At 36.8% G+C, this 25,777-nt stretch overlaps 1 protein-coding gene across 1 annotated transcript in view; it reads left to right on the top strand.

Annotated features, from left to right (window-relative positions):
* The window catches only part of ZNF366 (zinc finger protein 366), a 120,422-nt gene that overhangs the window by 33,238 nt on the left and 61,407 nt on the right, over positions 1-25,777 (top strand). The window contains exon 2 of the mRNA XM_056824736.1: positions 10,007-10,062. The gene's annotated coding sequence lies outside the window, so the exon portion shown is untranslated. The remainder of the gene's footprint in view (positions 1-10,006; positions 10,063-25,777) is intronic.

Raw genomic sequence — 25,777 nt, 5'->3', positions numbered from 1 at the left:
CATATTTCCTAATGACCCAAATGGGATGAAGGCTTCACCTTTTTGGATGACATTCAAGAATTACAAAGTATGGACTATTTGCGAATGACTTTAAATATAAAATGGCTATAATAATAAAAAAAATTGATCCAGGGAATATTTTCCATTTTACAACACCCTCATCCTAGCTCCCACCCCCATAGTGTATTGAAGATTTGGCACAAAAATATAGAATGGTTTTTAAATTTTGAGGAAAACTTGGCTCATGATATACAAAAAACATGATACTTTTTCCATGCATGATGCTTAACTATCAAGATAGGAATTTAGAGCCAGGTTTGCTTAAATGTCAGACATTTTAAAAAATAAAGATTTGAAATTCAAAAACATATGAAAAATAAATGGAAATGTTAATTTGAAAATGCCAAATGAAAGAAATTTGACCTCCCAAAGAAAAGCAGAACCCATCCTGGAAGTCATAGTAGACCACTGGCTAAAAGTAAAAAAGTAATAAGGTAACATTCAAAATTATCACTGGCATAATACTGAGATGTGCTTACAATGCAATATTTAAGAAACAAAGAATGTCTGAATACAGAGACTGTAAGAGGTCACCTAATACAAGATGTCCCCAAAATTGTTTTGGGACACTTTGTACATTCTTTTCACTTTTTGGCAAAACATCCCTGACCCATAGATCAATCAAAGTCACAGAAGCCCCAGTTGAAGGGACATCAGAGGTCATCTAGCCCAACTCATAATAATTTCCTTTCTAGACTATTTTTGACAAGTAGTCACTAAGCCAACTATAAAAGTTATCCAGGAATGGGAGCTCATTATATCCTGAGGTAATCCATTCCATTTTTGAATGGATTTAATTGTTAAGAAGAGTGCAGCGAGATGGCCTGGAATCAGGAAGGCTCATCTTCCTCAGTTCAAAACTGACTTCAGACACTTAAATCTGGGTGACCCTGAGCAAGTTACATAATCCTGTTTGCCTTAATTTCCTCATTTATAAAATGAACTGGAGAAGGAAATGGCAAATCACTCTAGCATATTTGGCAAGAAAACCCCAAATGAGGTTGCAGAGAATCAGAATCAGAAAGGACTGACAAAGGACCGAACAACAAAATTTTTAAGTTCTTTATTTTATTGAGCCAAAATCTGTATCCCAGCAGAATGAACTCATTGGCCCTGGTTCTGCCCTTTAGGGCTAAGCAAGACAATTCTTATCACATTCCTCAATATGACAGTCCTTTGAATATTTGAAGTCATTTCTCATGTCCACCAGAATGCTTTTCTTCTCCTCCTTTTATCAACCAATCTTTGACTCTATCAGGGTATCCTGACCTCTCATCATTTTGGTTGACCTCCTCTGAACACTTTTTGGGCTTTATATATTCTTCCTAAAGTGTGGCACCCAGAACTATATTCAGGACTCCAGGTGTGTCTTCCAACCAGGATAGAGCACAGTGGGGCCATTATATTCCTTGTTTCAGATATTCTGTCTCAACCAATGCAGCTTAGCACAACATTAATTTTTGACACCACACACTCACATTAAACTTGTTCATCCAAACCCCAGTTAACATAGAAACAAGTGAAAAACCATTCTAGAGCAGGAAATTCCAAAACTTCTTAAGGATCTTTTCTATCTATCAGTAGTTCTTCATTGCCACGACAGTTTCCTTTGAAATGAAATAATGTATGAAGGGGGAAGTCTATCCCATTGCTCCTAATAGATACCCAGAGACATGGGCATTGAGAACAAGTTTCAGAGAAGCATATTAATCAGAACCATTCCAAGGAAGAGAGAGCTGCCTTGGGAGAGGAGTAGGGTTTCTTTCCTGGAAGTCTTCAAGTTCCCCCGCATTGGGGAAACATTAGAAAAGAGACTCCTTTTTAGGAATAGGCTAAATCAAATGACCTTTTGTGTTCCTGTCCAAATATGAGATTCTGTGATATTGAGATACATTTAAAACCCTTTCTTCAGTCTTACTTAATTTCATTCATCTTCAAATAATTTATTAAGCTTATGAAATCCACTTGAATTCTGTTCTTGTCCACTGATTTTCATTAACTTAATCTCATCTAGAAACTTTAAGGTTGGTTTCTCAGACCTGTCACATAAATCATGAAAAGAAACTCCAAATAATGCTGGTTCCACAAATATTCACTGTAGGCCAAATTTGCCTTCAGGTCTTCCTAATAATTAGTCTCTGTGTGCTTTATATAGGTGTGCTTCTGTGGCTAAAACCACTTAATTCCCAAAGGATAGATAAGGATAGTAGGAGAGGGATGAAAACAGATTCCAATACCTTGCTAAAGATTTCATGGGGATAAGGGTGGTGAGTTTCCTGGACCAGTGGGAAAAAGAGTTTGGGTCAAAAGTTAGAGAGAGAGGGTTTTTCTTTCTAGTTGTGTCATCAATAAATTGACTTTGGGCAAGTCTCTTAGTGTCTGTGCCTCATTTTCTCTTCTATCAAATAGGGAGAATGATATCTGATCTATATGATGTCTAGATGATATCTAGATGATGGGCTCTTACAATGCTATAGTTCAGACTACAGCCAGCTCCTAATTAGTATAAATAAAGATTCCAGCAAAGTGGTGGCATTATTTGAATTCTCACTGCATATCTCAATTGGGCTGGAACCAGTGACTGTATTTTATATGATTATAATTTCAAATGATATAAATTTGAATATACCTGAGGAGGTTCATTGTTGGTGGGGACACAGGTATACCTCAAAGAATTTCTCTGATGCTCAAATGAGATAATAGGTATAAAAGAGTACCTTGAAAAAGTTGAAAATGATATTTTTACAAAGTATCATAAACTCCTGAAGTCCCACATTTTGGACAAGTTTTATTCTTATTGTAATATTGGATCAATTTTAGGAGTTCATATATAAGGGAGTGTAGAAATGGAGAGAAATTAGACATTAAAAAGATAAGTTAAAAGATGAATGATTCAAAATTCTTCTCCTTTGTCTCCACTCCCAATGGCAAATTACTTTGTCTTCTATCATCACCCATCTCAGCCTGTTTTCGTGACTTCCTTCCATATTCTTCCTGCCAACTGTTATGATGTGTTGGCCTTAATTTTAAATCTCTCACTTTACCAGTTAGCCCACATAGCACCCGGAGTGCTAAGGCATTTACCACTCTCAGGGTATCCACATATGGTATTCATTCCGTTCTTAAATATCCCACATGGTTTCTTTTCATAAGTTCTTTAACCAAGACATTTATTGACCCAGTGTTCATTTCTTCTGGAAAAACCTACACTCTCAAACTTTTGTTTATTTCAGTCCCCCAAGAAGCTGCTTACTTGGAGCATTTTCAGGTCTCTTTAAATTTCCCATTTTCCTTTACAGAATGGCTACTTTCTCCAAATAATGAAAATTTAAAACTAAACATTTACAATTCCAAGATATTTTTTAACCTTTGAATCACTTCTTACTATATTTTATTCCACTCCATCAAATTAGTCCGTAGGGAAAGGCAACAAGCATTTATTAAACACTTTGTTATCAGGCACTGTGTTAAATGGTAGGGCCAAAAATACTATAAAAAATAAAAGATGGGCTTCGCCCTAGCAGAGGTTACATTACATACAGTACACGCCTTAAGGGAACTTCCCAGTTTTAAGTCTCTCAAGTCTCCCATCTTCTTCTTTTAAGCCAAGAAAAAGTTCATTGCCCATTTTGATAATTACTTTTCTACCCACATAGTCATTTTCTTCTCTTTCAGACTCTTCTCACAATTCCTTCAACCCAAGTCAATGAGGAAGTATATTTAAAGGGTTCCATAAAAGGCTGTGACTCTATAAATGATACTTATTATATAAACAAAAAATGGAGAATAATTACGTTTTAATTTGTTAATTTCCCCTCACTAAGTGCTTGAGAAATAAAGATGAAAGAATGCAGTCTTTTTTTTTTGTAGTTTAGTAGGGGTGAGGTAAATACATAAACAATGATAATACAGAAAAAAACATCAATCATAGGAGAGTTCATAACAGAATAACGCCAGGAAGGAACAGAAAACTTTGAACAGTCTTGATTTAGGGAGGATCACAAGGGGGGGCGGGTCATGCCATCAGCTATGGTTGGAAAGGGAGCAGCGCAAAAAAGTACCCAAAGTCCCACGAGCAGAAAATGACTGGATGAGATTAAGGAAGTCACATCAATCAGCTCTGGATGGAACATAGAGGAACATGAAGAAGAGCAGTATATGATAAGACTGAAATAAACATATCATAATTGGTGCTTAAGGAGCAATATGACCCTAGTGAAAGAAGACTTGGTCTGAGAATCAGGAAGGCTAGGATGCAAGTCTCATTTCTGATACATGCTATACACTAACTATCCGACTACTTAGCTTCTCTGTGACCCAGGCAGCTAAGACTACCATTGCAAAATAGGTGCTCCCTATACCAATGAAGTTACAAGTCCACAAACATAGGGTGCTCTAATATTGTAAAGAAGATTGCATGCATTATTTCATTTGGAAAGGTAGTTGGGAAGCAGGTGAATGACCTGAATACCAGAATTAGCCTGTTGCTACTAACACACATGCACACATACCCCCATCCTATGTGTCCCTCAAAAGCTAAAGAATCGCTGGTTTTTGAAGGAAATTAACAGTGCTGTTAAATGTCTCCAAATCTGCCAATGAACTATTCTGTTCTCTATCATCCAACTCAGCCTTTCTACATTCTGGCTCATGAAGCAGACCCATTCTGTCTGTCAATTGACTTTCCCTAGCTCAATAATGTATCAGAAAATTATTCAATAAGCTCTATTTTTGCCCATTTTTTCATTGATTTGGAATGTTTTGGAATGTGACCCTCAGAACTTGGTTTTAGTCTTTTCAAAAGGAAGCTTCCTAACTATGATTGCATTTCTCTCCTAAATATCTGTCTCTGATTTGGGCCACAGGCTTGAGAGGTTTCTCTATCAGGCCACAGAACTAAGTACTGCACAGAATTTGCAGTCAAAAGGCTGGGAATGGTGCCTCAGACCTGCCATTAGCAATAAGTGTGACATTGGACAAATTACTTCATCTCTTAATTTCCTCATTTATAAAATTATGGGGTTGGACCACCTAGTCTCTAAGGTTTTTGCCAGTTCTAACTCTTTGAGTATGTCATTCTAAGTAACACTGAAAAATAAGGTACTAGTAGGACATTCCACTCCCTTTTCTCCCATCTCCAACTCTATTTCTTCCCCTTTGCCCAAATGCTGATATACAAAAGGGTTTTTTGGGGGGAGAAGGGAAGGTCTTACTATTGAAAATACTTTCATTGCTGATTTTAACATTTATTTAAAAATATTTTGAATTGCAAGTTCTTCTTCTCCTTCTTTGGTGTCCCTCCCTCAACCTTTGAGAAGGCAAGCAATGTGATATCAATTACACCTTTGAAATCATGCAAAACCTATTTCCATATTAGCCATGTTGCAAAATAAAAACAGTAAAAATAAAGAGAAAATATTATGCTTCAGTTTGTAGTCAGACTTCATCAGTTCTCTTCCTGGAGGTGGATAGAATTTTTTAAATCATATTTCCTTTGGAATTATCTTGGATCATTGTATTGATCAGAATAGCTAATTCTTTCAGTTGATCAATATTGTTGTTACTGTGTATAATGTACTCTTTCTGTTCACTTCACTGTGCATATATGTCTTCCCAGGTTTTTCTGGAAGCATCCTGTTCATAATTTCTTAAAGCACAGTAGTAATCCTATCAAAATCATATTCCACGACCTGTTCAGTCATTCCCCAAATGATGGGCATCTCTTCAATTTCCAATTCTTTGCCATCACAAAAAGAGCTGCTATAAATATTTTTATACAAATATGTCCTTTTCCTTTTCCTTTGATCTCTTAGGAAAATTGGTCTGTAGTTTTCTTTCTTTGCTTTTGTTTTCCCTGGTTTAGGTATCAGCACCATATTTATGTTATAAATGAAATTTGGTAGAACTCCTTTGCCTTCTTTTCCAATTAGTTTACATAATATTGGAATTAATTGTTCTTAGTTTCAAATTGTTCTCTAGAATGACTAGATCAGTTCACAACTCCACTAACAGTGCAAGAAGTGTCCCGATTTCTCCACATCCCCTTCAGCATTTGTATATAGGTTCTCTCTATATTCTTTTTATTGGAGAAACTTTGTATTTAAAAAATAATTTCTCCCATTTCCTGCTTTCCTTCTAATCTTGACTTCATTGGTTTTATTTGGGCAAAACCCCTTTTAAGTTAATATAATTTAAATTATCCATTTTTACATACCATAACGCTTTCTATCTCTTCTGTGGTCATAATCCCTTCCCTTATACATAGATGTAACAGGTAGAATCTTCCATGTTCCCCTAATTTGCTAATGATATCACCTTTTATGTCTAAATCATCTATCCATTTTGACCTTGGTATATAGTGTGAGATGTTGATCTATACCTAGCTTCTACCAAACTTCTTTCCAGTTTTTCTAGCAATTTTTGTCAAATAATGAGTTCTTCTCCCCAAAGTTTGGATATTTGGGCTTATCAAATATTAGATTACTATCTTCATTTACTACTCTGTATTGTGTACCTGGGGCAGTGAGGTGGCATAGTGGATAGGGCATGAAACATGAAGTCAGGAAGACTCTTCCTGTGTTTGAAACCAGCTTCACACATTTACTAGCTATATGACCCTGGACTTAACTGTTTGCCTCAGATTCTACCTCTGTGAAAAGAACTGGAAAAGGAAATGATAAAACACTCCAGAATCTTCAATATATCCATTATTTATCATGACACAAATGAGGTCAGGAAGAGTCAGACACAAATGGCAATGACTGAACAATAACAAAAACATTGTGTACCTGCTATTCCATTGGTCTACCACTCTGTTTTCTTAACAGTTTATTTTGATGATTAACATTTTGTAATGCAATTTAAGATCTGATACTGCTAGACTACTTTCCTTAACAAAGTTTAATCAATTCCCTTTATATTGTTGATATTTTCTTCTTCTAGATGAATTTTGCTATCATTTTTTCTATCTCTATAAAATAATTTTTGGTAGTTTAATTGGTATGGCAATAAATAAGTAAATTAACTTAACTAAATTTTTATTATATTGGCTTGGCCTACTCATAATCAATTAATATTTCTCCATTTGTTTAGATCTGACTTTTCTTATTGCTATAATTAGCATTTTTACAATAATATTGAATGATATCGAAATATAATAGTGGTAAAGTTGGGCATATGTGCTTTCATCCCTGATCTTATTGGAAAGGCTCCTAGCTTATTATCATTACAGATTATGCTTGCTGATAGTTTTAGATAGATACTACTTATTTTAGGTGCCAGGGGCCATCAAGCCACAATGTTTTGACATGGTCACTTGTAGAAACCAGGAGATCACAAAGTGGCTCATTGGAGAGATGAGACACCCACTCAGCCCTCCTTTATGTGACTTCTCTTACTAATTTCCCTTACTATTGGAATTACTATGATTATTGTTCTCTCCCTAGCTGCAGGGAAAATAATATGAGAGCAAAATACTTGCAAGACTAATCTCACTTTAATCCCCCCAGAATATCACCAAAAGATCATATTTACAGAATTAAACCCAAAGATTCCTATGTACCACTTAGGTGAAAACCCCCCTCCTCTTTTCCTTCCCAGGCTTAAACAGATTCTTCACTCCCACTGCAAGTCAGGGACAACAGGCATATTAATCACTTCTCAAAGCACAGGCTGGCATGACACACTCCACTGCTCTGTTATGTTTACTGAAGTCCCAGCAACATTTCTAAGATATTGAAATGAAACATAGAAAAATGAAACCTGGAAATTGGAAAATACCTAAATCTGGATTGTGTTAAATTTATCCTTTAACCCTGCACCTAGCAGCAAATGTTTTTGTTACTTATCTCCTAAGTAATTCTGATTGATTATGAAAGTTGATTAAAAGCAACAATGATTTTCTTAGCTGATCATCCCACAGGTCAGTGGGAACTGACCCCTGGTTACCCTGCCTGTGACATTTATCTCTAGCAAGCTTTGCTTTGTTGTAGCAACTTGGTATACAAGATGATCTTAGAATGTTAATTAAACAATTTGTTAAAAGTCAATGTGCGACATATCCAATTATCTGCAAGAGAGCATGTATGTTGAAAAATGAGACTGTGTGCCAAGAAAGTATGTAACCACTGAGGTATAAAATAAAGACAAACCCTATGCCTGGTAGAACAGCTTTGTTGCATTTCATTAAAAGTTTTTCTTGCATCTATTGAGATAACCATATGATTTCTGTTGGGTTCATTATTGATATAGTTAATTATACTTATAGTTTTCCTAATATTGAACCAGTTCTGAATTCCTGGTACAAATCCCAGCTCTTCATAGTATATGATCTTCATGCTATATTGCTTTAATCTTCATGTTAGTATTTTATTTAAACTTTTATATCAATATTCATTAGGGAACTTGGCCTATAGTTTTTGGTATACCTCCTTCTTTGCCTTCTTTTTCAAATAGTTTTTTATAGTGTTGGAATTAATTGCTCTTTAAATGTTTGTGTAGAATTCATTTGTGAATGCCTGATGTGGGGATTTTTCTTCAGGACCTTATTTGTAGTTTGTTCAAATTCTTTTTACTAAGATGTTTCTTCTTCTGTTAAGCTGAGCAATTTGTATTTTTGTAAATATTCATCTATTTCATTTAGATTGTTAGATTTGTTGTTACATAATTAAACAAAATAGATCCTAATAATTGCTTTAATTTCATCTTTATTGGAAGTTAATTTTGCCTTTTCATTTTTGATACTGTTAATTTGTTTTTTCCCTTTATTTTTAAAGAATCAAATTAACCAATGGGTTTCTATTTAATTGCTTCTTCCCCCCATGAAACCAGCTCCTAGTTTTACTTAATAGTTCAAAAGTTTTCTTAGCTTCAATTTTACTAATCTCTTCTTTGATTTTTAGGATTTCCAATTCAGTGTTTCATAGGGGAGTTTTAATTTGTTCTTTTTCTAGTTTTTTTAGCTGCATTCCCAATTCTTTGATCTGCTCTTTCTCCATTTTATTGATATAAGCATTTGGAGCTATACATTTTCTCCTAAGTACTGCTTTAGCTTCATCTCATAAATACTTTGGTATGGTTTTCATTGTTGTCAGTCTCCCTCCCTCCATTTCTCTCTCTCTCTCTCTCTCAAACACACACACACACACACACACACACACACACACACACACACACACACACACAAACAAACCATTTTATGGGAATCCAGGCATGAACTTATCATTAAGATATAAAAGATGTATTCTAAAACTGACTCTTGAGAACAATATGCTCATATACCAAACTTCATGACTGATTACTTAAGCATTGTAACAAAGTGTAACTCTGATTTTATGGTATGCTGACCACTCCCTAAGCCTATAGTCCAAAGGTTATTATCTTAGCCCCTTCCTCTTTAATTTTGTGGTTTTTAACTGAGCCAATATTAAATAGTCTGCCATGTCACATGTTCATTAACTATCTCCCATCACCTGTTCCTTGATTCTCCAATAAAAGATTGGGGACATATGTAGCTCTCTCTCTTTTCACCATCAGAGGAGCACACATATGGAACCCCATGTTGTTGAACCTTTTGTCACTGTGTCTTTCTTTCTTCCTCATGTTCCCTCTCTCTTATCTTTAAACACTTTCATCCATTTTCCCTCAGTCTTCAGCTTCCCTTCTCAGGTATTCACCCACAAAGATAATATTTTGTGGCTACTGGTCAGCTACACATTATCTTCTGTCTTAGAATAGATATTAAGTATTGGTTCCAAGGCAGAAGAGAAGTAAGGACTAGACAACTGGGATTAACTTATTTGCATATGATCACACATCTAGGAAGTGTCTGAAGCCAGATTTGAACCTAGAACATCACATTTCCAGGCCAGGGTCTCTATCCATTGAGCCATCTAGTAGCTGCATTGTTGTCATTCTCTTTAATGAAATTATTTATTATTCTTTCTAGCACTTGCTGCTGTTCTGTCTTGGAATTGATACCTAATATTGAGTCTAAGACAAAAGGTAAGAGGTTGTTTTTTTTTTTAATTAAGCTATGTTTTCATGGCCCTTTATTGAATATAATTTTATTGCATTATGGTCTGGGAAGATGCATTTAATATTTCCACTTTTTTGCATCTAGTTGTAAGGTTTTTATGCCCTAATACATGATTGATTTTTGTGAAGATGCCATGTATATCTAAGAAAATGGTAGACTCTATTCTTTTACCATTCTGTTTTCTCCAGATATCACTTTTCTAAAATTTTTTTTATTGTTTATTGTTTATTTATTATTGTTTATTGTTTATTTAGTTCTGTGAGGAAAAAAGTGACATCCCTGACTTGTATAGTTTTGCTATTTCCTCTTGTAATTCATTTTACTTTTCCTTTAAGAATTTGGATGTTAAGCTATCTGATGCATATATGTTTAGCATTGATATTATTTCATTTTACATGGAACATTTTAGCAAAATGTAGTTTCCTGGCTCATATCTTTTAAATGGATCTGGATCTATTTTTCCCTTTGCTTTGTCTGAACTCATTATTGCTATCCCTTTTTAAAAAACTCAACTGAGGCATAATAGGTTCTTCTCCAGCTCCTATTTTTATTTTCTATGTTTCTCTGCTTCAAGTGTGCAGAGCATTTTGTTGGATTCTAATATTTAATCCATTCTACTATCCCTTTCTGTTTTATGAGTTCATCCCATTAAGATTCACAGTGATAATTAGTGTATTTTCCTCCATTTTATTTTTACATTGTTTATCCTCTCTCTCTCTCTCTCTCTCTCTCTCTCTTTGTCTTTATATCTGTCTCTGTCTCTGTCTCTGTCTCTGTCTCTCTCTCCTGTCCCTCCTTAAAGGTCTGTTTTGCTTCTGATCACTGCAGCTTTTAATCTGCATTCCCTTCTATCAATACCACCTCATCCCTAACACCCTTCTTTTATCTCCTCTTACTTCCCTGGTGGGTAAGATAGATGCTTATACCCTACTAAATGCATATATTATTCTCTCTTTGAGCCAATTCCAAAGAGAATAATATTCCAGAATTGCCTGCCACTGATTTCTCCATTTTCCTTTCATGCTTTTTTTTATGTGAGATAATTCCCCCCACTTTATCCCTCCCTTTCACTTTTTTCCAGTATATCCTTTCTTATCCATTATTTTTATTTCTTTTTCTCATTCCATCATAGTAAATTCATAACCATGTTCTCTGTCTATGTGTATTTCTTCAAACTGCCCTAATAATAGTAAAGTTCTATGGAGTGACAAGTATCATCTTCCCATAAAGGAATGTAAACTGTTTAACTTTACTGAATCTCTTATGATTTCCCTTTTATGTTTACCTTTTTACACTTCTCTTAAGTCAAAATAAATATAAATAAATATAAAGCCAAATATTTCTATTCAGTCTTTTCTTCAGGAATGCTTGAAAGTCTTCTATTTCACTGGATATCCATTTTCCTCTCTGAAGAATTATATTCTCAGTTTTTCCAGGTAGATCATTTTTGGTTGTAATCTTAGCTCATTTGCCCTTAAATTCCAGGTCTTCTGATCCTTTAATGAAGAAGTTGCTAAATCTTGTGTGATCTTTACTGGCTCCTCAATATTTGAATTTTTTCTTTCTGGCTGAATTTTTTTTTTGTAATATTGTAATATTTTCGTAATATATTCCCTTGACCTGGGAGTGTTCACATTTGGCTATTATATTTCTGGGAGTTTTTATTTGGGGATTTCTTTTCAGGAGGTGATCAGTGGAATTCTTTCAATTTCTATTTGACCTTCTCTAGGCTCATTTTTTGGTCATGACTTTCAGTTAGTCCAATAATTCTTAATCCAATAATTCTCTCCTGTATCTATTGATCAATTGTTTTTCCAATGATATATTTTACATTTTCTATTTTTAAAATTCTTTTGATTTTCTTTTATTGTTTCTTAATGTCTCCTGGAGTCATTAATTTCCACTTCCTTCATTCTAATCTATGAAGAATTGCTTTCTTCAGTGAGCTTTTGTACCTATTTTTCCATTTGGCCAATTCTACTTTTTAGGAAGTTCTTTTCCTCAGTGAATTTTTGTATCTCTTTTTTCCACTTGGTCAATTCTGTTTTTTAAGATGTTATTTTCTTTAGGATATTTTATGCCTCTTTTACCAAGATGTTGACTCTTTTCATGGTTTTCTTGCATTACTCTCATTTATTTTCCCAAGTTTTCCACTATATTCTTTATCTGATTTTAAAAATCCTTTTTTTGAATTCTTCTGGGAATTCTTTTTGGGCTTGTATCCAATTTGTATTTTTTTGGGGGTTCTGCTTGAAGCTATTTGAATTATTGTTTTCTGAGTTTGTGTTTTGATAGTCCTTGTCACCATAGTAACTTTTTGTAGTCAGGTTCTTTTTTCATTGTTGTTTGCTCAGTTTACCAGCTTATTTCTTGATTTTTAATTTTATGTTAAAATTCATTTCTGCTTCTAGGGTGAAGGGAACACTATCTCAAGCTTCAGGTTTTTTGTGCTACAGTTTTCAGAAATGGTTCTGGGAGCAGGGGTGGGGTTGTAAGTTTTGGGTGCTTCCAAAATTGTATGATCTAAGGAGAATTATGGTCATTTGTCTCCTGGCCCATGCTCTGGTCTTTCCCCAGGAAGGGATCTTGTTCCCCTGTATCCACATGGACTAGTGTTCCTTTTGACCTGGAACTGTGACTAGGTCCCCTACTCTCCTGTAGCAACAAGAACTAGTGCTCCTTTATGCCTTGGGATTGAGATGAGGGCCCCTACTCCCTTGTGAGTGACCACAAGCACTCTTCTCCACCCTGGAATTGTGACCAGGGCTCCTGATCTCAATGATCACAAAAGCTAGTGGCTCCTCTTCACCACGAGGACCCAGAACTATATATGGGCAATGAAATAGGATACCCTGTAATCTCTTTCTGGCCAGTTCTCCAAACCCTTTACCATCTGTGGACTTAAAGCTCCCAAAGCTGCTCCTGCTGCCACTGATGCAGCCACCTCCAAGTATGATACCTAGATTTAGAGTCTTGGTGACTAGGAAGATAGCTGTACCCTGGCAGTAATGGGGAATTTAAGAAGACTGGAAGGCTTTAGAAAAAAACAAGGTCAGTTTTTAAAACTTAGGGCTTCTGGTGTTCATTTCACTTTCCCATGTTGCTTCATTTTTTTTGTTCTGTGTCTGTTTTTTTTTAACCTACAAAATGAAAAAATAATACACTATCAATCTCACATAGTTGCTGTGAGGACCAAGTAAGTTAATACAAAAGAGCTTTATTGTCATAAAATGCAATATAAACAGGGTATTGCTTAACATCTTCATCATTTCTTTCATTCCTATATCAATCTTTCAAAGGAGGTAGGACACATAGAACTGTCTCCATTTTCCAACCTAGGAAACCAAGGTAGAGAAGGCATCATCGGATCACAGAGCTAGGGCCAGAAGTTACCTTAGTGGCCCTCTAGTGTCATTTTATAATTGGGGAAACTGAGGCCATGGAGGCAAACTGACTTATCCAAAGTGGCCTATTAGTTGGAGTCCTGGGATTTTTCTTATTATACCATGTTTAAAGGATTATCAGTTTAGATCTAGAAGACACAACGGTATTCTGTAATAGGTGGGTTAAAAAGGGGGTTAAAAACTAACTATATATAAAATAACAGGTTTATTTAGCTAAAGGGAAGAGGGGGAAAGGAGAATTAGTAGAAACCTAACTTCTAACCCAAACAGAGATTAAAACCCTTATACCCTCTATAATTATTCTAAAATAATTCCTAAAGTAGTAATTAAGGTTAGGGGTTTTGGTAGAAACAAGTACAAGGGCCAAAGAATCTCACAATACAGGAGTCCTCTTTGATTCAAGCAGTAATCCAGTAGTAAGTCACCAGCACTGTTGAAATCCACTTCTCTGTAGCAGCAGCAGCAGCAGCAGCAGCAGCAAGGGCAGACAGAATAACAAGAAAGTCAAATAAGAGGGAATCACTGGCTCTCTGGGTCCACCCCAGAAATACCAGACAGACACCCTCTGGGCTTTCCTGACTGCTAGAGAAAAGCAGCCCCTCCCTCTTCCAGAGGTCTACCAACTGTGTTCAGCAACTGCCTGTGTCTTCAGTTCCCCAACTTTTGAAAGTTCTGTGTGGAATATTGGTTTGCAGGATCTCTTGCTGTCAGCTTACAAAATCTCGTACTACAATTCAAGCCCATGGCCCTCATTTTACTGGTGAGGAAGCTGAGGCACAGAGAAGTTGACACACCTAGGGTCAAACTGCTAGTGAGTGTTTAAAGCAGGATGTGAACTCAATTCTTCCTGCCTCTCAGTCTTCTATTCTCTAAACCATTATGCTTCATGTTAAAGGGTATGAAGGCTGTGGAACATACAAAAACACCTTCTCATTCAACTTCTGTTTTCATTTTGTGAGATATCAGCTCCCTCAACTCCACTGAACAGTTCATCTTAACTCTTGGGGGACCCAAAGTATTGCCAGTGGCCTCATACTTTAAATTTCCTGGAATTTCTCTCAGAACTTCTCAGTTCTCAGAACTTAATTGGGACCATATCAGGAGGTATGCTTTGGTTTTTATGAATTCATGGCAAAACTGGGTTGAGGCTCAGATCCTTTCTAGCTGTGTGACCCTGGGCAAGTCACTTAACCCCAATTGCCTTGCTCTTTCTATTCTTTTGCCTTAGAATTAATATGAAGACAGAAGGTAAGGGTTTAAAAAAAAGAATTAGGGTGAGAGGCAGGCCAAGGGCCCCATGGGGAGGTAGATGAGTCTGTAGCAGAATTTAAGACATCTAGAAGATATGAGCCAAGCTCCAGGCATTTGAACAGAGTGCTGGATCAGCACTTTAGCTGACAGACGGGACCACTATATAATCAGGCACAGTTGGAGTTTCTGCCTGATTTGCAATGACACTTTTGCAAGTCAGAGACATGTTGAAGCATAGGCATACAAAGAAAGGGAGCCCCAGCTGCAGGCTTCTGGAGAACTACCCCCTCTGCACCCTCCTCCTCTCCAAACAAAGTTTTTGGGGCTAAAAACAAAAAAATTCCAAATCTTTCATAGGTGAAGACAGCTACTGTCCATGTTTACATGGCACCTTAAGCCTTAAAAGGGCTTTCCTCAGGACAATGCTATCAGGGAGTTAATGCAGAAATTTTTATTCCTATTTTACAGAGTGGGAAACTGAGGCTCAGAGAGGTTAGGTAAATTACTAATTGTTGGGATCTTAGATTTCCTGGCTCCAAGTCCAGGCTTTTCTTCATCACACCCCAATGTTTCGATAGTTGGATTTACCTCATTCTAAGGGTTTCCATCTCAAACATTTTAAAAGGATTTATGTTTGTTGTTCAGTCATGTTTGACTCTTTGTGCTGTTGGGGTTTTCTTGGCAAAGATACTGGAATGGTTTGCCATTTCTTTCTCCAGCTCATCTAAAAGATGAGGAAACTGAGGTAAACAGGGTACCCAGGTCACACAGCTAATATGTGTTTGAGGCCAGATTTGAACTTGGGAAGACATATCTTCATGACTCCAGGTCTAGCACTCTATCCATTGTACTATCTCGCTGCCTAAAAAGGAATAGTGGTTAGAATATCCATCTATCCATGGCGCCATCCCCCAATAAGTGATTCCATTGGAAAAATAATCATTGCAATGACATCGGTCTAGTTTCAAAGGCATTAACACAGGATGCCTCCCCCCATCCCACTTAATTCAGGTCAGTATAATTGGACATTCTCCAAAAAATGTTTTATCTCCTAGGGAGGGGAAAGAATGGCTAAGTTTTGTTGGAACTAAATGTCAAGAATACCAGCTGCTTCCTCCTAAATGTAAGTAATAAATATTCCAAAGGTATGAAATGTCAATCAAAGCACAAGGGAAGGCTTTCTTTTTTAATTGTTTGTTGCTGGGGAGAAGAAAAAAAACCCCGCACAGCACAAAACAATGGAGAACCAACCTTGTGATAAATGATATGGAAAGCCATTAAGGGAGCTGACAAAACACTAGTCCCACTCTGCAGCATAAATATTGATGGGAAATGCTTCTCACTGGAAAGAAGAAGTTTTCTCGTGAAGTTTAATTCTTGTACAGTCTACTCAGTACATAAAGGTAATTTCCCAGAGAGAAGTGAAAAAAAGGGGCCCAACCTTTCAGCAGTGTTGGCTTCATGCAGAAAGAAAAATCTCCTGACCATTTCCCCATTTTCAATCTCTCCTTCTATATTAGTGTGTATGTATGTATACATGTTGTATGTATATGTGCGTATACATATATATTTACATTTGTGTACATAGATATGTATAGATATGGATGCACACATATTTCTAGGTAGGGAAGAGCTTCCTGATCTTTCTTTCTCCATCCAATGGGGAAAGAGGAGGGGAATAAGAGGAAGCTAAAACCAAAATAAACAAAAAACTGAGGCTTAGCTGCATATAAACAAAGGATTTATTGCAACCTACTAATGGGATTCTACTACTGCTGCCACAGCAAAATACACTTTGAGTTCTCCTAGATAACCCCTCTGAAAGGATGACCTTGAGCCCCATCCTCCTCAACTGGACCCTCTAGACTAGGCTGGGAGTGAGATATTTCTAGTTCCTTCAAGCCTTGAACTCTAATCACAAAATGCCATTGTAAAAGTCCTAGTACAGATTTCCTTCTTTATTGGAAAGCAAGCCAATGGTGACTTCTAAGGACTGAGGGCTGGATGTAGGCAAGAGAACAAAAAGTATTTGACTTAATCCACCCCCCTCCAATTCATTTTGTCAACGTTGTTCCCTATAAATCACAGAGTCCCCAATTTTCACAACTTGCTATTGAATCAATCATATTCTGTTCTTGGAATATATTCCTACTCTTGATTCACTCAGTTGAAGCCAATGATTCCAAGGTCACAAGTCTGAGTCCATTTAGCTTGGCTCTGTTCCATGGGCTCTAATTAATTCCATTCTATTCCATTTCTAATGGGGAAAAAACTGGATATAGAACACAGAGGACTTCAGTTTGGATTCTGCTTTGGTACTTACTACCATTTGAGCTGTGACTTAGTGGGTGCTGGGTCTGAAGTCAAGAACCTTAGACACTTAATAGCTGTGTGACCCTGGGCAAGTCACTTAATTTCTAATTGCCTGACAAAAACATCTGCTGGATCCATTGGAAAAGAAAATGGCAAACTCTGTCAATATCTTTGCCAAGAAAACCCCATGAATAGCTATGGCCTTTGGGTCATAGAGAATCAGATTGAACTGAAGGACTAAAATACAATAACTCAAGTCTAATTTGGTTGGGTAGTAGCACCAAGGAAAATAATACGTAAGAAGGCTTCAAAAAGTTTATGGGAGCTAGATTATGAAAGGCTTCAAGATTCAGTCTCAGCAGTTTGTTCTTCATCATAGAGGCAATAAAATCACTGAAGACTTTTTTTAGCAAAAGAAAGATATAGTACGATATATGCCTTAGGAAAAAGATTTCTGCAGGGGCATGGAGAATGGCTTTAAAATGGAGATACTGGAAAGTGAAAGACAGGCCATCCCGGAGGCTAGACTAGTAACATGACTGAGAACTGGAAGGGAAGTGGTGGCTGTGTGGGTAAAGAGAAAATGTACTATATCATTGGCAACAAACATATCAGATGGGAAGCCTGGGTCCCTTGGATCCGATCTTTGGTGCCATTGCTCTCTAGAATGTGGAGAGAGGAGTAAGCTACAGATGAGAGAGGTATTATACAGAATGGAAGCATGGCCAATGTGCTGAGGAACCAGATTTCAGGACAGGCTTTGCCATTTACTAAATTATTTCACTTCTAGGAATTTCCATTTCCTCAGCTATAAAATGAAAGGTGGATGTAAGGGGTGAGTCGGCTATTCTGATTATTCTCAGAGTAATTCTCTACCTCACCTCTGTCATTACAATCTGAACAAAGCCTTTGCCAGTTTGAACAAGGCACCTGAAGAACAAGCTAGAGTAGTCAATCCATTGCTTTAAAAATGTTTAAATGAATAGTTGTAGCTTAGTAGAAAAGCATTGCAACTATTTTAAGTTTTAACCCTGGCATTAACAGACAAATGATTTTACCTTTCTGAGTCTCAGTTTCCTTATTTGTAAAATTAGAATACTATTACCCAAACTATGCAAAAGTTGGTATAAGGAAAGTATGTCGAAACTTTAAAATCCTATGGAAATGTTGATTGCTCCAGCCATTAGAACTTAATTAGATAAAACAAAAAACAAACAAAACCCCATGTTTGACTTGGAAAGGACAGAATAATTAAATAATTGTTTTTGAGGTAACTTGCTGGCAATATAGCATAAAGTTGTCCTAATTTCTCAGAAAAGATAACATCACCAGATGGCCTTTGAGCAACAAAGAAATATTGACCAAACTGACCAATAGTGAAGGGCTGAAGGAAATTCACTCAGAATTCTATGGGAAACCAAATGAATGACTTAGCAGAGTGCCTGAGGAGGCAGTCAATAAATATTTGTTAGTATGATTTCATGTAAAGTTTGAAAAGAAAGAAGTCTGAAAATGACCTGATAAGTTACTTCCTGGTTTGAAAAAAGGATCAGGGATTCTGGAGAGTTAACTTAATTTTTCAGAGGGCATTATTACAGAAGGCTTCTTCAAAAGACTTGTTTCCATGGGTGTTAGTGGTCATTCCATTAGATTTGGCAATTAAGACCACTGCTAATTTTGGAGAGAGAAATTTTAGCTGAACATTGAAAGCCTGATTGGAGAGAGTTAGAGAATGAGAGGAAGTTAATTCATCACCAAACTAAATGGCTAGCCTATTGGTGACAAGCCTTTCTGTAGGATGATTCTCAGAAAGCAAACATAATAGTTGCTGGAACTATACTTAAAGTCTCTCCAACATACTGGCTATTGCTAGAATCTCTAGCATTGCCTTCAAGCCCTCTCCATAAATCTCAAGTCATCTAGAGGAAGACCCCTAGCATATTGGGGGGCATATTTCTGTGGAGGACTTATGGAGGACATGGACAAATACATCAGAGAATGAAAGGGAGAAAGCAGCCACATAGATAAGACCTCAGATTTATGGGACTAGCAAAATATCACAGTGATAAGAAAAAAGAGCTGATTTTTAAATAGTTTTCTTTATTTTATATATACTGTCTTTTCACCACAGCCTTCCAAAAGTCCTGTGAGGTAAGTAGTCTAGGTATTATCGTAGGGTTACAGATGAGGAAATGGGTTTTCACAGGTAATATAATTTGCTCATGAAGTCATAAGCTAGTAAATATTGGAGCTGGGTCTTTGAATTCAGTACTGTCTCCCCTTGGCTAGTATAGATAATAGTTATTTCTCTTGAACATTTTTGAATAACTAATTAGGAAAGGGGACTTCCTATGCCCCCATTGCAATTGTCTACTGCCTTCCAAAGCTGGGTTACTTAGCTCTGCCTTCCCTATGTTTTGGCTGCCTGAATTTAAGAGGGAAAAAGAAGGAGTTGAGAGGGATGACAAAGAGGAACAAGGAGGGAATGGAGGCAGAAAGGAGAGATATCTTCCATCAGCATACAAGAAAAACTCATGATTGTGTCTGAATTCTAATTTGTAGTAAGTAACCCATTTTCTCATTCATCAGATCCTGGGCTAGGAGCTCACAGTATGGGTGGGCAGTGATGTGACAATGTGGTCTTCGTTTTGGGTAACCTGTAGGATACCTTTAGATTTGTGGCAAGTAGGTGACATCATGGATTAGAGAATTAGGTCAGAAAGACTCATGTGCCTGAGTTCAAATCTAGCCTCAGACACTTCCCAGCTGTGGGACCCTATGCAAGTCACTTCTCTCTGTAGATTTCAGTTTCTTTATGTCAAATGAGCTGGAGAAGGAAAGGACAAACCACTCCAGTGTCTTTGCCAAGAAAACTCCAAGTGGAGTCACAGAGAGTCAGACAAGACTAAAAAGTGACTAAACTCATTACCATTCCAGATATGCAGAAGTGGTACTGACTTGTTATTTACACATTTACCCCAAGGGAGAGAAAACTTTTATGATGGAAACCTTTCTTTTTCCATTCTTTCATTTAATCAAATCCAAGAAATAATACTAAATAAAACACTGAATGACAAAAATGGTCTCTATCTGTAGCTAAGAATTCTTACATATAAAGAGAGATATAGCCTGATTTAGGAGGAAAAAAGAAAGTCCTGCATTTGGAATTTGGAGTCCCTACGTTCGAATCAGAGCTATTCTCTACTACTTACTACCTATGTGACCTTAAGTGAATTACTTAGCATCTTTGGGCCTCAGTTTCCTTAATTATAAAACGAAGTTGAATGAGATAGTCTTTCCAGTTCTTTCCAGTTATAAAGCTATGATCTTAATATCCTAAAACCCAGGCCCCCAAAAGAATGAGGAGCTGGAAAGGAAGCAGTTCCGGTGATATCCCTAAAAACCAACTCTCATTCTTTGTATTAGATTGGAGATAAAAGCAACTTGAGACTAGAGGAAAAGACTGATTTTGGTCTGGGAACCAGGAAATGCAAAAAGATAGTATGAATTTAATGACCTTTGTAAGAATGACGTTCAAATCAGGGAAACTAGAGGTGGAGAAATAAGTCACTTTGGGGGATAGAGTGGGGAATAGAGCCCCCTTTCTGCCCCTTCTTTACTTTTTCAGTCTCTACAGCTAGAAGGTATAATATGAACCCAAGAAGATGTGAGTCCTGGAACCATTTCAATTTCACAGAAAAGTAGTTAAAATTGGGAACCTTTATTACTTGGGGAGAGGCATTTGTCCTTTACCCACTCTTTCCTATTGACTCAGAGGATGAGTTCTTTGCTAGAAGAAAACTCATTGATTTGAAGCACTGTAGCTGCCCCCTTTCCCTGAGACAAGCTAGCCAATGAGCTCAGAGCAGTTCTCTAGGCACCCCTCCACCACCTCATTCCAGATATTGCTTGGTCTTTTCTCCAGCAGTCTCCCTTCAGCTTTTTTTTGGGGGGGGTCTTCAAGAATCTGGTGGTGGTCAGAGGGAAGAAAAAAATCATGCATGATCCATCCCATTCACATTCATTTATTACTGCTGTACATCTAGACCCAGGCTTAAGAGATATGGGTTGATCCATACTACTGGCAAGTCTATCATAAGGATTATAAGGAAAACACTAATCTAAATGCTGGCTGCATAATAATGATGGTAATGAATAATTGACACAACCTCTAAGTGGTTGCTAATGCCTCCATGTCAAATTAATTCAAGTTGATTCTGAATTGGCAGAAGCAGACACTATTTCCCCAGATGGGGAGTCTGCATGAATTCACATATTATATTAATGCTAGAAATAATTCTGGTTTTTTAAAGCAAACACAAGTCTGTCAATGTGATCTCAATTAAGCAATCCTCAATCTATCCACTCTCTTACAGAGTATCAGCAGGGGAAAAAATGCAAGAGAAATTTGTTTCTGGTCCTTGAGGAACTTAAAATCTAGTTGGGAAGACAAGGCAAGACTAGCTGGTGAAATAAAGGAAAAAAGAAATACTAAAGAAAGTAAAGTGGTGTAAAGCAGGGCATAAATATTCTAGAAGTTCAGAGTTCAATTTTCCTGAGAAAATTTGCTGAACTTGAAGTCAGGAGAGGACTCAGTTTCAAAGGCATCTGTGACATGAGAACCATTGGCTGAATCACTGCTGTACCTGAATTTTAGTTAAGATTTTGAACACAATTGTAAGGGTGGAATAAGATAAATGGGAGTAGAACTTAGCAAACCTCCAAGTCCTATAGGAATAACGGTAGTAATATGATGAGGATGATTATTAGCAGTAGTGATAGTAGGAGTAGGGAGCTAAGACTGACAGTTGGAGTAGTTTTGGAAGGCTTCCTGGAGAAATTAATTGAAGCAAATTCAATTATTTGATCTCATTCAAGGTGAATCTGGAAAGATGGATATAATTTCATCAATAGAAAAAAGGAATAAAGGTATTCCTGGTTGGGAGAGCCACTGAATACAGGCATACCTTGGAAATATTGCAGGTTTGGTTACAGATCACCACATTGAAGTAAATATCACAATAAAGTAAGTCACACAAATATTTTGGTTTCTTAGTGGGTATAAAAGTTATTTTTACACTATACTGTAGTCTATTAAGTATGCAGTACTTACACAGATAGTAAATATCAGAGCTGGGACTCCGAATCCAGTACTGTCTCCCTTTGGCTAGTGTAGATAATTATTTCTCTTGAACACTTTTGAATAACTAATTAGGAAAGGAGACTTCCTATGCCCCCATTGCAAATGTCTACTGTCTTCCAAAGCTGGATTATTTAGCTCTGCCTTCCTTATGTTTTGGTTGCCTGAATTTAAGCCAGAAAATGAAGAGATTGAAAGAGATGACAAGAGGAAAAAGGAGAGAATGGAAGTTTGTGAGTATCTCTATATGGAATAGATACTTATCTTTTAAAAAAATAACATACATACCTAATTAAAAATACTTTATTACTAAAAAATGCTAACCATCATCCAAGTCTTCAGCAAATTGTAATCTTTTTGCTGATGAAGGGTCTTGCCTCCATGTTGATGGCTGATCAGGGAGATGGTTGCTGAAGGCTGAGCTGGCTGTGGCAATTTCTTATAATAAGATAACAATAAAGTTTGACACATTGATTCATTCTTCCTTTCATTTGAACACTTAGAAGCCATTGTGGGGTTATTAATTGGTCTAATTCCAATATTGTTGTATCTCAGAGAATAGAGAAGCTTGAGGAGAGAGTGAGCCACGAGAACAACTGGTTGGTAGAGCAGTTGGAACACACATGACATTTATTGATTAAGTGATGTCTTAGATAAGTGCAATTTGTGGTGCCCCCAAATAATTACAATAGTAACATTATATATCACTGATCACCATAACAGATCTAAAAATAATGAAAAAATTTGAAATATTGAGAGAATTACCAAAATGTAACAGAGACCCAATGTGAAACACATGCTATTGGGAAAAGGGCACCACTAGATTTGCTCGAGGCAGGGTTGTCACAAACCTTTAATTTGTAAAAAACACAATATCTGTGAAGTACAATAAAATAAGGTGAGCTTGTAAAGGCTCAGGGATCAAAATGAGTATTTTACATTTGGAGAAAAGTGAGGAGATTGACCCAGTTAAACTCTGTTTCAAAAGTCATGGGAAATAAGGTTGACTAGAAGGTGTGGGGCCCAACTATGGAAGGCCTTATAACAAAATAAAGGAGTTTTCAGTTCAATGGGAAAATGGAATATTTGTAGGATCTTGAGAAGGGGAAAAGAGATATTAAAGTAGTATTTTAGGAAGATTGGTTTGTCATAACTATGAAGAATAAATTGGAGCCAAGAAGATGGGTGGCTTTTGCAGTGATCCAAGTGTGGTAACCAAGGTATGAACATGGTTGTGGCAGTGAAAACATGAAGAGGTAGGAGAGAATTAGAGAAATATACTCCAGGAAGTATAAAGGTCTGAGTGACAGATGAGAGCCAGAATTAGTCTTTGAGGAAGAGAGAATACTTAAGCAGAAAGTCATCTGTTGTTGTTTAGTCGTTTTCAGTTGTGTCGACTTTTTGTGACCCCATTTGGAGTTTTCTTGGCAAAGATACCAGAGTGGCTTGTCATATCCTTCTCCAGATCATTTTACAGATAAAGAAACTGAGTCAAACAATGTGAAGTGACTTGCTCAGAGTCCCATAGCTAATAAGTGTCTAAGCTCAGATTTGAACTCAGGCCGATGCCAGTGATGCTCAATGGTATGAAAGGAGGAAAAATTAATCAAAAGAAGCAATATAAAAATATTTTGAGACAGTAACATTGACTTAATTCCTTCTTTTACTTAATTGGTTATAGTCAAAGGCAGAAGTATAGAGAATAGGAATGGAGAAATTTCACCATGAATTGATTATCTTTGCGGGGAAAGGATTTGAGCCCTTTCATGTCATGTTCTCCAAGAAAAATGTATCTGTAACTTTTGTCAGGTTACTTGAGAATCACAAAATCTTAGAACTAAAAATTACCTTAAAGGTCATCTAGTATTTATATAACAGGAAACTAAGGCATAAAGATATCAGAACCTCCTCATCTCCTGAATTCTTATTAGGAGTTCTTTCTATTATGTAACTTCAGTTCTTGTTGAGCCTCAGTTTTTTAATTTATAAAATAAGGAGGTTATACTATGAATTCTAAAGTGTGTGCTAGCTCTGGTAGTCTGAGATGAACTAATAGCAGTTGCTGAAAGAAATCTCTCTGGACTATATCTTTGGAAACAAAAAGCTCCATTTGAATCAAGAATAATAAATGGAAAAAACCCACAAATCTGTTTTTCAAAGAGTGGAATAGGGTGATGATTTTAGACTTAATCTAACTTTTAAAGACCATTTTTTTGAGCCCTCAGATCTTTTACCTAATATCAGGAAAAAATTAAAGCAAAAGAAATTGCGGTGGCTGGGCCATGTGTTCATAGCCACATGAAGGTTGGATAGCATCCTGCTAGGATGCAGCTAGAAATAATCCTCATGCTTCATAACTAGAAACTAAGAGATATGCAGAAGTTCCAGTACATCTACTAAGTTATCAGCTATTCTAGGTCATGGAGGACTCTTAAGTGGCTGGAAGTAGAACCCCAAAGTTCCTATATCAGAGCTGACTGGAAGTACTGAATATCTATGCATACTCTCCACAACCCACATTGCATATATGTATATGGGGTAGTTCTTTCACCTGAGCTGGGGAATTTCATTTGTTAAAAGTAAGTGCATGAGAGCTAGTCCTCAAAACAGCAGGTTCTAGGTTCAAATTTGACCTAGACACTTCCTAGCTGTGTAACTCTGGGCAAGTCATTTGACCCCCATTGCCTAGCCCTTACTCTTCATCTGCCTTGGAACCAATCCATGGTATTGATCCTAAGATGGAAGGTAAGGATTAAAAAAAAACCAAGTAAGTGCATACAACTTATCTCCTTACTCATCTTGAGTATCATCTCCCTGTTAGACTTTTGTTCTGCTATTTCTAGCATAAAAGGTCATTCTTCCTTGCAGAGAAAAAGAAATAAAAGAATGGAGCAGTTGTGCCAGTAATCATCTGTTGCAGATCATCAATGTCCCATCCACCCCAAGAAATCTGCTTTCTCAACCACCTTTTATTCCTTACCTTCCTTACTTCTTTCTTTTACCAGTCTCAGCCCATCTGAAATGTTGCTGAATGCCCTGGAATTACTCTAAAATGAGTAGCTGTCCTTGTGCTATTTGTGCCATTCCATTGTTCAGACTTCCTATGTCATCATAGACATTTTCAGAACTCTTTGCTTCTTTGTATTCAATCTACCTTCATTTCCAAACCTCCACCATTTCATTAAAACAAGCATTTCTCCCAGTTTAGACCACAGAAGTCTATCATACTTACCCCAAACTCCCATATTAATTCCAGAGGAAGGCCACACAATTGAAGCCAAGACTTTGGAGCAATAGTTTGACATAATAACCTACTTAGCACCCTGGGAATAGACTGGCAGGCAGATCGTGTAAAGTCAGGTTGGCTTGGGCCCCAGATGAGCAGAGAAGTCCTCCAAGGGACATCAAAATACTGTTTGAGTTCAGTAGCCCAAATGTACCCTGAACATGGTGCCTGCCAATCAATCAACTTTCACTGGGTCTTAAATATGTACAAAGCACTGTGTTATGTATTTTTAGCACAGGAAAAGAGACTAAAAATGGATGAAATGCTTTTCCCAAAGAGTTCATAAT

Source organism: Monodelphis domestica, chromosome 3 (genome assembly GCF_027887165.1).
Source record: "Monodelphis domestica isolate mMonDom1 chromosome 3, mMonDom1.pri, whole genome shotgun sequence".
NCBI lineage: Eukaryota > Metazoa > Chordata > Mammalia > Didelphimorphia > Didelphidae > Monodelphis > Monodelphis domestica.
Note: the sequence above shows the minus strand (reverse complement) of the source record. Positions and strands in the feature narration are given on the sequence as shown.